Source organism: Tamandua tetradactyla, chromosome 12, assembly GCF_023851605.1.
Source record: "Tamandua tetradactyla isolate mTamTet1 chromosome 12, mTamTet1.pri, whole genome shotgun sequence".
Lineage (NCBI taxonomy): Eukaryota > Metazoa > Chordata > Mammalia > Pilosa > Myrmecophagidae > Tamandua > Tamandua tetradactyla.
In genome coordinates, this window is record NC_135338.1 from 18,561,137 (window position 1) to 18,577,435 (window position 16,299).

Below are 16,299 nucleotides of genomic sequence, written 5' to 3' on the forward strand. Positions count from 1 at the left end.
AAAAATTAAATAAATGGGAGCTTCTCCAAATGAAATGCTTCTGCACCTCAAAAGACTTTGTTCAAAAGATGAAGAGGCAGTCAACTCAATGGGAGAAAATATTAGGAAATCACATAATCAGACAAAGGTTTGATTTCCTGTACATACAAAGAAATCATACAACCCAACAACAAAAGAGCAAACAACCCAATTAAAAATGGGCTAAAGATACAACAGGCATTTTTCTGAAGAACAAATACAGATGGCTCAAAAGCACATGAAGAGATGCTCATTTTCATTGGCTATAAGGGAAATGCAGATCAAGACTACAATGAGATACCACCTCACACCTATAAGAATGGATGCTATTAAACAAACAGGAAACTATAAATGTCAGAGAGAATGTGGAGAAACTGGGACACTTATGCACTGCTGGTGGGACTGTATAATGGTACAGCCACTATGGAAGACTGTTTGGTGGTTCTTTAGGAAACTAAATGTTGAGCTGCCCTATGACCCAGCAATAGCACTACTTGGTATATACCCAGAAGAACTGAAGTCAATGACACAAACAAACATTTGCACACCGATGTTCATAGCAGCATTATTCACAATCACCAAAAGATGGAAACAAACCAAATGCCCACCAACAGACAATGGATCAAGAAAATGTAGTATATACATACAATGGGATATTATGCAGCAGTAAGACAAAATGATATCCTGAAGCACATGACAAGATGGATGAGGCTTCAGGACATAATGCTGAGTGAAATTAGCCAGACACAAATGGATAGATACTGGATGATTCCACTTTTATGGTAAACATGAGGGTATGATCAGAGGCTTATAATACAGAATATAGGGGACTTAGAGATAAAAAGAAGCTAGAGATGTGAACCATTAGCTATGAGGTTGAACTCCAATGTAAGGGAATAGATAGGAGTGAAGGTGGTTCTCTAGTGGGTCTAGAAGTAATATTATCATATTGAAGATGAACAAGATTGAAAGGGATTTTATAGACCTATGTGTCCACTGATTAACACAAGAAATATGAATTGGTTCTAGCAAGAATTACTTCAAAGGTATAATTCTTGTACAAAGAGTGCTGAAGTTCAGAGTACGGGGGATAACTGCTATTGCACGTTCTGAACTACATTCAAAAGGAAACCACCAGCACTACCACACAGCAGCAGAGGTAAATAAAGGGGGGAGGGACAAGAGTTCATAGAACGTTTAGATTTCCTATTTGGTGAGGGTCTGTTTATTGGTTTTCTTTCTATTGAGAACAATGAAATTATCTAAAATTGAGAATGTTGATGGACTGTGGACTTTGGGCCCTCTACATGATGCCTGATGAATGCAGGTGGCTGAAGGATGCACTGATGGAGAAGTAAATTGGTGAATGACAGTATATTTATGAATGAAGGATGTGCTGCTATGAAAAGGAACAAAGTCGTGAGGCATGCAACAATGTGAATGAACATTTGGTGAGACAAAATAAGCCAGAAATGAATGATCAAGAATGGTCACTTTTAGAAAATGCTTATAAGAAAACAGGGGCTTAGATTGTAAGCTTTTAGAGCAGACACATTAAGTCTGAGCAGTGATTATTATTTCTGGATTTTGAGAGGCTGTTTTTTTTTAATAAACCTGATATTTAGAGATAAGAATGAAGCCGAACAGATTGGGGTTAAAGTAATTCAGAACATAGTGGTAAGGAAGACAGTGTCTATATTTTAGAACCACACATACTCTTTGAGATCAATGGGAGGAAGGTTTATTTGGTCTGGAACTGAAATTTTCTATAGTGCATAATCTAATTCAACCTATCTGTATGGCTCATTTGAACAACCGAAACACAGAGAGCACAGAATAAGAAAGAGGTCCTTTGATCCTACATAGATTATTGTAATGCCTGGATACATCTTAGAGTATATTAAGCAGAAAATGAAAAAGTATTGGCAAAGTCCCCTGAGGGAGGGGAGAAAGGATATGGAACTATTAAACCTTACCACCAGGGAATCCCCTGATAATGTGCCAAACTTTAGGGACACCCAAATCAATACACCATGCCTTCGATCTTGGGGCTTACTCTTGTGCAGTGTTCTAGTTTGCTAGCTGCCAGAATGCAGTACACCAGAAACAGAATGGCCTTGAAAAAAGGGAATTTAATAAGTTGTTATTTACAGTTCTAAGGCCAAGAAAATGTCCCAATTAAAACAAGTCTATAGAAATGTCCAATCAAAGACATCCATCCAGGGAAAGTTACCTTGATTCAAGAAAGCTGATGAAGTTCAGGGTTTCTCTCTCAGATGGAAGGGCACATAGCGAACACAGTCAGAGTTTCTCTCTCATCTGGAAAGGCACATGGTGAACACGGCATCATCTGCTAGCTTCTTCTCCTGGTTTCCTGTTTCATGAAGCTCCCTGGGAGGTATTTTCTTTCTTCATCTCCAAAGGTCACTGGCTGGCAGACTCTACTTCTCATGGTTAAGTTGTTCTGCTCTGCTCTTTCTGAATTTTTCATTCTCCAAAATCTTTCCTCTTTTATAGGACTTCAGAAACTAATCAAGACCCACCCAAATGGGTGGTGACATGTCACCTAATGCAGTTTAACAACCACTCTTGATTGGGTTACATCTTCAAGGAGATGATCTAATTACATATTCAAACATACAGTATTGAATAGGGATTATTCTATTACAAAATGGGATTTTGATTAAAACGTGCTTTTCTAGGGCCCACACATCCTTTCAAACCAGCACATTCTACTCTCTGGACCCTAAAAAAGACATGTTTTCCCCATATACAAAATACATTAATTTCATCCTTAAACCATTTCAGTAACATTACAAATGAAATACAAAGTTAGAAACAGCACAAACTCCTATCAAAGTTAGTTGCAGGCATGGTCTGTTCTGATGCAAAAGTCTCCTCTGGCTCTGGATGTATAAAAACTCAAAACAAGTTACTTGCTGCCATCATACAAAGGAGGAACATTCATAGGATACATACACCCATTTCCATAGGGAGGAAGGAGCACAGGGGTCACAGGAACACATAGTTTCGAAAACCATTAGATGGCAAAGACCATTAGATTTCAAAGTCTGAGAGTCATTTATCTTTGGGGTTTTAGAAAGTGGCAGTCCCATCCTTTCCAAAGGTCTATGCAGAGGCCCGCCTCCTTCCAAATCAACCTCAGGGAACACCGAGGAGACCACCTTTTTCTTGGCTCCACTCTCTCCAGGCATCAGGGCCGTATCTGGGCTCTCTGCCATTTCTGGGACAGATGCTCAATCCCTCCATGTGGTGGCAGCCAGGTTCTCCCCAGTCCCAAGGAGCATGCTCTACCTTTTCAAAGGCCTGAGGCAGCACAACTCTTCAATTGCAATGAGTTGGGAGACTCATCCTCTGCCCTCAGGACAAATTCATCCTCTCCATGTATATGGGTGGGTCCACTCTCCTGGCCAAGGTTTCTTGGCTTCAGATCCCAGCTTCCATAGTTCTCACTCTGCAAACTCCAATTTTTCCCTTTTGTGTCCCCCTCTGTCCAGATTGGCAGTGGTTCCATTTATACCAACAGTCTCTTCAAGCACTCGAGGACTTCTCCATCATTCTTTTCTTAGCTCCTCCAAAATCTTCCCCATATCACTGGTCCAACATGACTGGTATTTGCAAACTGCAGCAGCACCCCACTCTCTGGTACCAAATATATTCTAGGTTGCTAGCGGCCGAATGCAATACACCAGAGAAGGATTGACTTTTAATAAAAGGGGATTTATTTAGTTGATGTATAGTTCTTCAGAAGAAAGGGAGCTAACTTTCAACTGAGGTTCTTTCTTACATGGGAAGGCACAGGGTGATCTCTGCTGGCCTTCTCTTCAGGCCTCTGGCTTCCAACATCTTTCCCTGGGATGATTACTATCTGCATCTCCAAAGGCCTGGGCTGAGCTGCAAGTGCTGAGATGAGGTATGCTGAACTGCTTAGGTTGTGCTACATTAAGCTCTCTCATTTAAGCATCAGCCAATTAAATCAAACATCATTCATTGCAGCAGGCACACCTCCTAGCCAACTGCATATGTAATCAGCAACAGATGAGGTTCACACACCATTGGCTCATGTCTGCAGCAATAGATCTAGGCACCTTCACCTGGCCAAGTTGACAACTGAATCTAACTACCACATGCAGCTTATGTAGGTAGTGGAGAAGCTTAGACTACCTCTAGGCATACCTAATAGTTACTTCTAGAGGACCTCTTTTGTTGCTCAGATGTGGCCTCAGTCTCTCTAAGCCCAACTCTACAAGTGAAATCATTGCCCTCCCCCCCTACATGGGACATGGCATCCAGGGGTGAAAGTCTCTTTGGTGACGTGGGAGATGACTCCCAGGGATGAATCTGGCCCTGGCACCATGGGCCAACAATTTCATCCTGACCAAAAGGTGGAAAAGAAGTGTAATTAATAAAGTATCAATGGCAGAGAGAGTTCAAGTAGAGTCAAGAGGCTACTCTGGAGGTTCACTCTTATGCAAGCTTTAGTTAGACCTTGCTACCTATCACAACCTGCCAACCCCCAACCAGGACCATTCCAGCCAATCCTAAAGAATACCTAAGGCAATAAAGAAGATTTTACAAGGGTTTCATGTACTAGAGTAACCTACAACCTCCAGATGGATCCCTGGTCCAGATAAGTCCTGAAACCTAGTCCAGCCTCTCTAGAAAGTTCCATCTCCCTACCCCATATTAGTGACAGACCCTTCCAATATGAAAAATTTAGAATGGCCATAGCCCAAACACCCCTAAAAAGAGGGATGGAAAGATCAAAGGTGATGATAGTGTTATACAGAGAAGACAGGATTTGACAAGTGAATATGAATGCTGAATCAGTAAGTTGATATCTCTTTTAGTCTCCAGTATTTTAGAGCACCTAGAAGTAAAAACCTAAAATTGTGAAATTGTAACCCATGTCAAACTCTGAAGTATGTTCTACAACTAATTGTGGTGCTGTGCTTTGAAATTTATAGCTTTTTTGTATATATGTTATTTTTCACAAAAAAAGAAGGAAAAAAGAAAGCTATGGATGTAACAGATGAGTATGACTGCTGAATCATTATTATATTTCTTTTACTCTCCAGTATCTTGGAGCAGATAGAAGCAAAAACCTAAAATTGTGGAACTGTAACTCATACCAAACTCTGAAGTCTGTTCTATAATAATTGTTGTGGTATGCTTTGAAATTTATTGCTTTTTTGTATATATGTTATTTTTCACAATTAAAAAAACAAAAAACAAGTGGCTCACACACAAAAAAATGTATATGACTGCTGAATCATTACATTGATATTTCATTTAGCCTCCAGTGTCTTGGAGTAGCTAGAAGGAAAAGCCTAAAATTGTGGAACTGTAACCCATACCAAACTCTGAAATCTGTTCTATAAATCTTGTTACAATGTACTTTGACATATATTGCTTTTTTGTATATGCTATATTTCACAATAAAAAATGTTTTAAAAAAACAACTAAAGGATATGATTCAGGAACTTCTTTTAGAGTAATTACTTTAAACATTAATGAACTAAGCCCACTGAATGAAAGATACAGGTTTGTAGAATGGATTAAAAATATATCCATCTATATGGTGTTTACAAGAAGCATGTCTTAGACCCAAGGACACTATTAGATTGAAAGTGAAAGGATGGAAAAAGATCCTCCATGCAAGCTGTAACCAAAAAAAAGCAAGAGTAGCTATATTAATATCCAATAAAATAGACTTTAAATGTAAAGATATCATAAGAGACAAAGAAAGACACTACATATTAATAAAAGGGCAATTCAGCAAAAGGAAATAATCATAAATATTTATGCTCCCAATAAAGGAGCTTCAAAGTATATGAGGCAAACATTGGCAAAACTGAAGAGAGCTATTGATATTTCAACAATAATTTTAGGAGTATTCAGTACACCACTCTCCACTATAAGTAGAACAACCAGACAGAGGATCAGCAAGGAAATAGAGAGTGTAAACAATGGGATAAATGAATTAGATAAAATATATATAGATATAGATCTCTAATATAGATTATTACACCCAAAACACCAGTTTACACATTCTTCTCTAGTACACATTGAATATTCTCCAGGATAGATCATATGCTGGGACCCAAATATATATTTAAATTTATAAATTTAATAAGATTGAAATTATCCAACACATCTCTGACCACAATGGAATGAAGCTGGAAATTAATCACAAAAGAACCAGAGCTTTCACAAATATATGGAGATTAAACACCACACTCTTAAATAATCAACATTTAAATAAATTGCTAGAGAAACTGGTAAATAACTGTAGACAAATAATTATGAAAATACAACATATTAAAAGTTATGGGATGTGACAAAGGCAGTGCTGAGAGGGAAATTTATTCACTAAATGCCTATATTACAAAACAATAATGAGCTAAACTTGAGGACTTAACTGCTTACATGGAGAATTTAGAGAAGGAACAGCAAACTAACCCTGAAGCAAATAAAAGAAGAGAAATAACAAAGATTAAAGCAGAAATAACAAACTGGAGAAAAATAAAACAATAGAAAGAATCAACAAACCAAAAGTTGGTTCTTGAAGAAAATCAATAAAGTGGATGGATCCCTAGTTACACTAAAAAAGAAAAAAGAGGGCACAAACAAAATCAGAGGTGAGAGGGGGGTTGTTATCATGGATCCCGAAGAAATTTAAAAAATCATAAAAACAGTGTCTATAAACAACTATATGCCAACAAACTAGACAACTTAGATGAAATGGACAAATGCCTAAAAACATATGATTTACTTAAACTGACTTGAGAAGACATAGAAGATCTCAACAAGCCAATTACAAGTAAAGAGATTCAGTCATCAAAAATCTTCCCACAGGACCAGATGGTTTCCCAAGGGAATTTTATCAAATATTTAAAAAAGAACTAATACCAATCCTGCCTAAACTCTTCCAAAAAATTTAGGAAAAAGGAATGCTACCTAACTCATTTTATAAAGCTAACACTGTTGTAATACCAAAACCAGATAAAGATGCTACAAGAAAGGAAAACTACAGATCAATCTCCCTAATGAACTTAGATACAAAAATTCTTAAAAAACTACCAAATTGAATCCAATGACACCTTAAAATAATTACACATCATAAGCAAGTGAGGTTTATACCAGGAATGCAAGGGTTGTTCAACACAAGAAAATCGATCAACAAAATACAGCACATTAACAAACTGAAACAGAAAAATCACATGGTCATGTCAACTGATGCTGAAAAAGCATTTGACAAAATTCAGCATCCTTTCCTGATAGAAACACTTCAAAAGGTAAGAATAGAAGGAAACTGTCTCAGTATCAAAAAGAGCATATATGAAAAACCCATAGCCAGCATCATACTTAATGGTGAGCTACTGAAAGCATTCTCCCTAAAACTGGGAATGAGACAAGGATGCCCATTGTCAAAATTATTATTCAACATTATACTAGAAGTCCTAGCTGGAGTGATTAGATAGAAGATAGAAAGAAAACTCATCTAAATAGGAAAGAAAGAAGTAAAACTTTCATTATTTGTAGATGACATGATCCTACACTTATAAAACCCTGAGGAATCTATGAAAAAGCTACTTGAGTTAATAAACAACTTCAGCAAAGTGGTGGGATACAAGAGCAAGGTAAATAAAATCAGGATTTTTTTTTCACTGAGGAGACAATTAGGGAAAAAATTCCAAAACAGTGACAAAGAAATCAGTATGTAGAGATAAGCTTAACCAGGGATGTCAAGGAGTTGTACACAGAAAATTATAAAACATTGATAAAAGAAATCTTCAAATGACCGAAATAGATGGAAAGACATTCCATGCTCATGGACAGAAATTTTCATGTTGTTAAGATGTCATTTCTATGCACACTGATCTACAGATTCAATGCAATATCAATCAAAATCCCAACAACCTGCTTCAAAGTGGGAAAAGCTAGTTATCAAATTTATTTGTAAGGGAAAGAGATCCTGAATAGCTAAAGATATCCTAAAAAAGAAGAGCAAAGTGGGAGGACTATCACTTCCTGACTTTAAACCTTACTATAAAGCCAAGTGGTCAAAAGAGCATGGCACAGGTAAAAAGACAGAAGTATTGACCAATGGAAGTGAATTGAAAGCATGTAGATCAACAACAAAATCTATGGACAACTTATCTTTCATAAGGCCCCCAAATCCATGGAACTAATAAATAGCCATGGGACAATGGGATATTAATTACAAAAAAAAATGAGAGGACACCTATCTTACACCCTATACAAAAATTAACTCAAAATGGATTAAAGACCTAAAGTGAGAGCCAATACTATAAAACTTCTAGAAGAAAATGCAAGGAAACCTCTTCAAGCTCTAGTAATAGGAGATAGCTTCTTAAACTTTACACCTAAAACACAAGCTGTGAAAGAAAAAAATAGACAAATGGGAACTCTTTAAATCAAGTGCTTCTGTGCTTCAAAAGAGTTTGCCAAAAAGGTGAAGAGGCAACCAAGTCAATAGCAGAAAATATTTGGAAACCACATATCAGATAAAGATTTGATACCCTGTGCACATAAAGAAGTTATACAACTCAACAACAAAAGAACAAAAAACCCAACTACAAAATGGGCTAAAGATATGAATAGGTATTTTTCTGAAGAGCAAATACAGATGGCTCAAAAGCACATGAAGAGCTGGAGATCTGGGTTCAATTCCCCGTGCCTGCCCATGCAAAAACAAACAAACAAAAAAAGCACATGAAGAGATGTAATTTTCACTAGCTATAAGGGAAATCCAAATAAAGACAACAATGAGATATCACCTCACACCTATAAGAATGGCTGCTATTAAACAAACAGAAAACTACAAATGTTGGAGAAGATGTGGAGAAATTGGAACCCTGATTCACTGTTGGTGGGAACATACAATCGTGCAGCAGCTGTGAAGACAGTTTGGTGATTCCTCAGAAAACTAAACATTGAGTTGCCCTATAGCCCAGCAATACCAATACTCAGTATATACCCAGAAGAGCTTAATGCAGTGACACAAACAGATATTTGCACACCGATGTTCACAGCAGTACTATTCACAATAGCCAAAACATGGAAACAATCTAAGCGCCCATCAACAGATAAGTGGATAAACAAAATGTGCTATATACATATGATGAAATGTTATGCAGCAGTAAGATGAAATGAAGTCCTGAAGCATATGAGAACATGGATGAATCTCAAGGATATAATACTGAGTTTATTGTCAGACACAAAAGTTCAGATACTGTATGATTTTGCTATTAGGACTCCTGTAAAGATAATCTCAGAGGTTACACTATAGAATATAGCAGACCTAGAGGTATATAAAACCCAGAGACGGGGGAAAGCCTACCCACAAGAGGTTGAACCTACATACAAGGGAACAGATAGAAGTGATGGTAACTAATTAGGGGGGTTATAAGTAACATTGCCATATTGAAGTGAATATTATTGAAAGAGGATGTAGTGCCATGTATCTCACTGATTAAATCTACAATTATAAATAAGTTCTCATATGAACTATTTCAAAGTTTCAGTAGTGCACAAAGAATCAATAGTACAGGGCTTTGAGGGAAAACTAAAAATGCACGCTATGGTCAGTAGTTAACAGGAAGACATCAACAGTACCACAGCACTACCAGGGGCAACCAATTTGGGGGGGGAGTGAGGACAAGTGATAAAGAGTAGTTTTGATTTGATAGTTGGCGATGCTGTGCTTGCTGATTCTTTGTCATTACGGACCAATGTAAACCATCTAAAATTGAGAGTGCTGCTGATTGTACGACCAAGCAAGGATACTGTAAGACATGGTTTGTTTATTTTGGGCATTATCCATGATGCCCAGTAGATGGAGGAAACCGAAGGGTAAAATGACTGAGAACCAGAATGGCGAGCTGTGATACATTTAATTTAAGTGACAGAATATGGTGCAGCTGCAGAAAGAAAGGATGTCAAGAGGCATGCAACAAATTGAATAAAACTTATTTTGTGTATAAAATAAGCCAGAAACAAAAGAACAAATATGCTAAGGTCTCTCTCAGAAAACACTTATATAAAATGGGAGTCTAAAGTATAAGCCCTTATAGCAGCCACACTTAGTCTGAAGCTGTAAATGTATTTCTAGATTTTGAGACACTAAGCTATATGTATAAATGCTTATATTTCCTTAGAACTTTGAGTAACTCAGTGACACCTAAGAACCAGGGATGGAGTGTTACAGCTCTGAAAGTTAGAATAGCTAAATATAATAACAGTTAAAGTAACCAAAAAAGAGATCAGGCCTCAATTAGAGTTTAAAACCAAGCCCATCTGGCTGGGTCTAATGTAAATTAGAACCAGGGTAAAAGATGCCAGTGTGTGTACTCTAGACCTTGATCTACTGTATTAGATCAAAGGCAGAGAGATTTATTTTGTCTAGAACCTAAATTTTCTGTAACACACAATCTAAACCAACCTGTCTGGATAGCTCATTTAAACAACCCAAACTCCTGGAATCTAGAATGTGAACAAGGCCTTATAATTCTGTATAGTTTAATGCAATACCAGGATACATCTCAGACTATGGTGGGCTGATAATTAAAAAGTATTGTTAGAGTCCCTGGAGGGTCCAAAAGGAAAAAAAAATATATATATATATATATATATATATATATGTATGTGTGTGTAACTATTAAACTTTTCCATCTGGGAAACTCCTGGTACCCTCCCAACCATTGGGGATTCCCAAGAACATAAACCAAGCTCTGGATTTTGAGGCTTGCTCTTATGAAACTTATTTATATAGAGGAGAAGCTAAGACTACCCATAAGGAGGCCTATGAGTTGCTACCAGGAAGTCTCTTTGTTACTCAGATGTGGACTTTCTCAAAGCTCAACTCCGCAAGGAAAATCACTACTCTCACCACCACCCCCTACATGGGACATGACATTCAGGGGTGGAAATCTCCCTGACAACATAGGGCTCGACTTCCAGGGATGAGTCTGGTCCTATCACTGTGGGATTTGACAAAACCTTCCAGACCAAAAGGGAGAAAAGAAGTGTAAGAAAATAAGGCATCAGTGGTCAAGAGAGATCAAATGGAGTCAAGAGGCTATTCTGGAGACTACACTTATGCAAGGTTAAGTTAGACAGTGCTCATTGCCATGGCTTGCTAAACCCCAAACCACATCACTACTGTTGACTCTTTTTTTGTATGCTGTATGGTGGGGTCACATTTCATTCTTTTTCCATGTGCATATCCTTTATGGTTATGCAGCACCATTTGTTGAATTTTTGTTTGTTTGCTTGTTTGTTTTGTTTTGGGGAAGTGCATTGGCTGGGAATCAAACCTGGGTCTTCCATATGACAGGCAAGATTCCACACCTGAACTATCCTTGCACCCCCTTCCTGTTGACTCTTCAGAACACCTAGGGCTCAAACTGAGATTCTATAAAAGCTTTATCTACTAGACTTGCTTTCTTGGAACCTATAATTCTTGGAGGTTCCTAGATCAGATAAATCCTGGAACCCAGAGGGACCAACATCTCTAAGATTAATTAATCACACCCCCTATCCTTTAATGTTAACACCCCTTCCCAACATGAAAAAGTCAGAATGGGCATTGCCCAAAGATCCTTATAGACTGGGAGGAAGATCAAAGTGGCAGGAGGTAAAACAGAATTTAACAAATGAGTATAACTGCTGAATCACTATATTAATATTCCTTCTAGTCTCTGGTGTTTTGGTGCAGCTAGATGGAAAAATTTGAGATGGTGGAATGGTACCCCATGACAAACTCTGGGATCTGTTCTGTGACTACTTGTTGATGTGTACTTTGAAAATTATTGTTTTTTTCTTTCATTGCTTGTATATATGTTATATTTTACAATAAAGATGTTTAAAAATGAAGCAGATGACATCAGATTGAGGGAAAAGCCTATCAGTACAAACCAGCCACACATTCAAGGTATCAGGGGAATAAGTTTTCCAAAACTTTAAAAACATCCTTTAAAAAAATCCCCAAACTCAGACCAGTACTAGATGAGAAGGTAGCAGTTGTGGGCCACCCATTAGGGGCTAAATCAAGGGATTTAGAAATATGTACCACCAGAGCACACCACACAGTCTGTGCTTGTACTCTAAACTGGGAAATTGTCCTACCCTGCTAAGTAGAGAAGGAGGGGTGGGACCTCAGCTAACATCACAAGAAAAAGATAGCCAGCAAGTCATCTGAAGACACTGAACTCTGTTTATCCATACACTCTTTCATTAGCATATTTCTTGAGGACCTAATACATACCAGTCAGAGAATGACAGGTATGGGGGCAAAAAGAAGACTTCTCTGATAAGGTGCATTTGGGCAAAGAACTGAAGGAAATGAGAAAGGGCGAGCCATGAGGAAATTATGGGAAAATGCATCCAGGCAGAGGAAATACAAAAGCATGGGGTGAGTGTGCTTGGCTTGTTTGCAGAACAGCAAGGACATAATGTAGCGGAAGAACAGCAAGGGAAATAGAGACTATCAGGATAGTAGATAAGGGAGGGATTGTAGGGTCAGATCACATGCTATCTTGTAGGCTACACTATATGATTTTGGATTTTATTATTAATAAGATGGAACATGTTCTAGTTTGCAAGCTGCTGGAATGTAATATACCAGAAACGGAATGGCTTTTAAAAGGGGAATTTATTAAGTTGCAAGTTTAGAGTTCTAAGGCTGTGAAAATGTCCAAATTAAAGCAAGTCTATGAAAATGTCCAAATAAAGGCACCAATAAGAGGTTACCTTCACTCAAGAAAGGCCAATGAACTCCAAGGTTTTTCTCTCAACTGGAAAGGTACATGGCAAACATGGCTATGTCTGCTAGCTTTCTCTCCAGGCTTCTTGCTTCTTGAAGCTCCCCTAGGGGCATTTTCCTTCTTTATCTCCAAAGGTCTCTGGCCATATGGGCTCTGTAGCTTTTTTCCAAAATAGTTCCCTCTGAAACAGCTCCAGTAAGCAACCCCACCTTGGATGAGTGGAGACATATCTCCATGGAAACCATCTAATCAGAAGCTACCACCCACAAATTGGGTGGGTCACATCTCCATGGGAACAATCAAAAAGCTCCCATCCAGCAATATTGAATGAGGATTAAAGAACACAGCTTTTTAAGGGTACACAAAAGATTCTAACTGGCACAGAACACTATACAAGGAGTTTGAGTGGAGGAGTAACATGAACTGTCTTAAATTTTAAAAAGGATCATTCCAGCTGCTGTGTTGAAAACAGACTGTGGGGCCAGGCCAGAGGCAAGGAGATCAGTTAGGGGGCTGTTTTGATAATATAAGCAAGAAACGATGGTAGCTTTGAATAGGGTGGTAGTAAGAGGAGTGAGACAAGGTTATATCATGGATCTATATTAAAGATAAGGCCAATCATTCCTTCCATGCTTGCCCTTGGCAACTACATCTTTACCCCATTCTTGGACAGCCCCAAACATATAGGGCTGTCCCTGTACAGGCTCAGGGAGCACAGAACAAGGAAGAAATGGAAAGAATTTAGATACTCCATCAAAGGCCCATACATAAAGGCAGGATACGGTATTTTCTAGCTTTATTTGGATAGTACATCAAGTAAAGTAAAGGGGAGCTTTATAGCATTTATACTCATCAGAATGGGAGACCCTATTTTCTGGTTTAATGGCCTGCGAACAACAAAGGAAAGCCTGCCCGCCCACCACCACATGAGGGACAAAAGCTTGCCCTCATAACCCCCAAAGCCACCAAATGATTGTGCAAGTTGTCTAGATTATGGCAGAGATATCTATTTCAGAATAAATTAAACTGTTATCTTTATTATATATTAAACTATCATATATACTTCGACCTAATTTTGCATTTTCAGATATGTGCTTTTCCTTAATTCTCTTCATTCCTGTACCACCAACACTCTGCTTAATTAGTGTAAATTCCCACCTCAAATAACCATGACTATGCTTTCTTATTTGTTTTTCCAAATAGCTTTATAATCATTTATAATCATTTTGTAAAGTTTTTCAAAAAATTCAAGTGGGATTTTGATTTAGATTGTAGTATAAAGATTAATTTAGGACAAACTACCAACTTTACAGTATTGAGTCTTTCTATTCAAAAACAAGGTGTGGCTTTCCATTTATTCAAATATCTACTTTTCCTTGATGGAGAAATATGCATATATGAGGTACCAACAGTTTTTGTTTCCTTGGCTACTCAAGCAAATATCATGAAATGGGTTGGATTAAACAATGGAAATGTATTCACTCCCAGTTTTGAGGCTAAGAGAAAGCAGAAATGAAGGCTTCATCAAGATGATGCTTTCTTCCCAATGACAGATACATTTTGTATATTTACATATGAATTACAAGTATCCTGGACCTTCCTAGTACTTATAAGCCTTGTATGTTTTCTCCAGTCCATACAAGTCTTCTCTAGCTCCTCCAGAATCTACTAGGAGCTTTTATAGTGCTCATTCTTCAAATTCCAAATCTGGATTGATCCAATCACCTCTGTTCTCCACTTTGGAATGTTGATAGAATATTTCACATAAACAGCACAGAACTGAAGTCATGACAAATGTGTAGCCTCCAACATTAGTTGGACTATGAAGCAACAAATCTTTATGTTTTCCTCATCAAATTCCTCTCCCAAGAGAGTAGGACTAGAGATACACACCTGGAATTGTGACTATTCTTTTCTTCTCAAGCTCTCTCTCTCAGCAGATAATCCTGTCCCCATCTTTACAAAGAAGTGCATTCCTTTAGTTCTCCATCAGATATATATATCCCTTTAATTCATTACCTCCCTAAAGATAAAATTCTTCCCCTTCTTGCTGTCCTTCATAGAAGTATCCTTCCTTTTGCCCAAAACTGAGCTATCTTTCTGCCATAATGATTGTTCTAGTTTGCTAGCCGCTAGAATGCCATATACCAGAATTGGAATGGCTTTTAAAAAGGGGAATTTAATAAGCTGCTAGTTTACAGTTCAAAGGCTGAAATAATGTCCCAATTAAAGCAAATCTATAGAAATGTCCAATTGAAGGCATCCAGGGAAAGATTCCTTCGTTCAAGAAGGCCAGTGAAGTTCAGGGTTTCTCTCTCAATCGAGAAGGCACATGGCTAACAGGGTCAGGGTTTCTCCCTCATCTGGAAAGACATGTGGTGAACATGGCATCATCTGCTAGCTTTTTCTCCTGGCTTCCCTTCACGAAGGTCCCCAGGAGGTGTTTTCCTTCTTCATTTCCAAAGGTTGCTGGCTGATAGACTCTCTGCTTCTTGTGGCTTTCTCACTTGTCATTCTCTTTTATAGGATTCCAGTACACTAATCAAGACCCACCCGAATAGGTGGAGATACATCTCTATCTAATCCAGCTTAACAACCACTGTCAATTGAGTCACATCTCCAAGGAGATGATCTAATTAAAGTTTCAAGCATACAGTACTGAATAGGGATTAGAAGAAATCATTGCCTTTACAAAATGGGATTAGGATTAAAACATGGCTTTTCTAGGGTACATACATCCTTTCAAACTAGCACACTGATCCCACCTTCTTCTGCCTCTTTCAAAACTTTGCACTATCAAATTTTCATTTATTTCCATTTTTCCTTCTCTAAGGTCTCCTTCCCCTCTGTATATGAACATTTTGTCTTTCCCATTTGTTAAGGAAAGACATGTATTCTTGTTTAAATAGTTATTTTTAGACACACATTCACAAAAAAGCTTTTAGATAAAGGTAGTCACAGTAACAACATTCCACTACCTCTATTCAGTCTTTACTCAATGCAATCTCAGGTCACCTCATCTTCTCTTACCAAGGTCAACAATTTTCTAATTGCCAAAACCACCAGACATATTTCAGCTCTCATTTCACTTGCTCCTATCACAGCATTTGAGGACTCTCCTCTTAGGTTTTCTTCTTTGGTTTGACTTTTTCTCATTGGCTTCTCTCTACTTGTCCTTTTCAAACCTACTTTTCAGATCAGTTGTTTACTTCTTGGTGAAAAATTACTAATCCTTATTTTTCTTTTTCTCGGGCAACAAATTCAACTCTCCACCTGGAAAACTCCACCTGAATGTGTCACAGGCATCTCGAATCAATGTGTCCAAAATTGAACTCTATTTTCCTTCCAACCTGCTCCTCCTAATTCCTTCTCTTTATATGACAGCTTCTAATAGCCTAAGTCACAAAATGGGGCTTATTCTCAACTACTGTTTTCTTCTTTCCCCCACATTCACTCACTCATTAAATCC

At 37.9% G+C, this 16,299-nt stretch overlaps 1 protein-coding gene across 10 annotated transcripts in view; it reads right to left on the reverse strand.

The window, feature by feature from the left end:
- The window catches only part of LOC143651839 (cilia- and flagella-associated protein 73-like), a 60,320-nt gene that overhangs the window by 42,155 nt on the left and 1,866 nt on the right, over nt 1–16,299 (reverse strand). Inside the window, exon 1 of one of the 10 annotated variants that reach the window (XM_077122671.1) lies at nt 2,252–5,170. The exons of the other annotated variants lie outside the window; for them this stretch is intronic. The gene's annotated coding sequence lies outside the window, so the exon portion shown is untranslated. Of the gene's footprint in view, nt 1–2,251; nt 5,171–16,299 lie in introns of those variants that run through there. 10 annotated transcript variants of the gene reach the window in all.